The sequence below is a fragment of the Apis dorsata genome, unplaced genomic scaffold, assembly GCF_000469605.1.
Source record: "Apis dorsata unplaced genomic scaffold, Apis dorsata 1.3 scaffold_197, whole genome shotgun sequence".
Lineage (NCBI taxonomy): Eukaryota > Metazoa > Arthropoda > Insecta > Hymenoptera > Apidae > Apis > Apis dorsata.
The window spans coordinates 367755-368122 of record NW_006263481.1 but is presented as its reverse complement, the minus strand read 5'-3'; the positions used below and the strand labels follow the sequence as shown (position 1 = coordinate 368122).

At 59.8% G+C, this 368-nt stretch overlaps 1 protein-coding gene across 5 annotated transcripts in view; it reads left to right on the top strand.

Moving 5' to 3' along the window:
• Positions 1–368, top strand: part of LOC102681021 (teneurin-a) — a 401303-nt gene that overhangs the window by 169172 nt on the left and 231763 nt on the right. The window lies entirely within an intron of this gene.

Here is a 368-nt window from a genome sequence, read left to right as displayed (position 1 = left end):
AGAGGCAACGACGGGAACGGCGGCGGCGGTTGTAGGCCGATGAACGTTTGCAACGCGTACGATGGAGGCCAGGGGGATTTTGGGGGGTTGTAGGTGGCGGTAGGCAGCGGCAGAAATGTCGCGGGGATAGCGGCCGTGCTGCGTGTCGAATGCTATCAACGAGCACCGTGGTGGCACCACCGTCGAAGCGTGGCCGCCGTTTACTCGACGCGGTGCGCATGCGCGCGCAACGAACCACCAGCATTTTCCACCACAATGTTGTTGGACCTGTCGTTTTGGCCCGTATTTCGATTGTTGTTGATCCAGTCGTGTCGCCGGGAAAATTTACATCGCGCCGATCGATTTCCCGGTTCACGTCCCACGGTGAA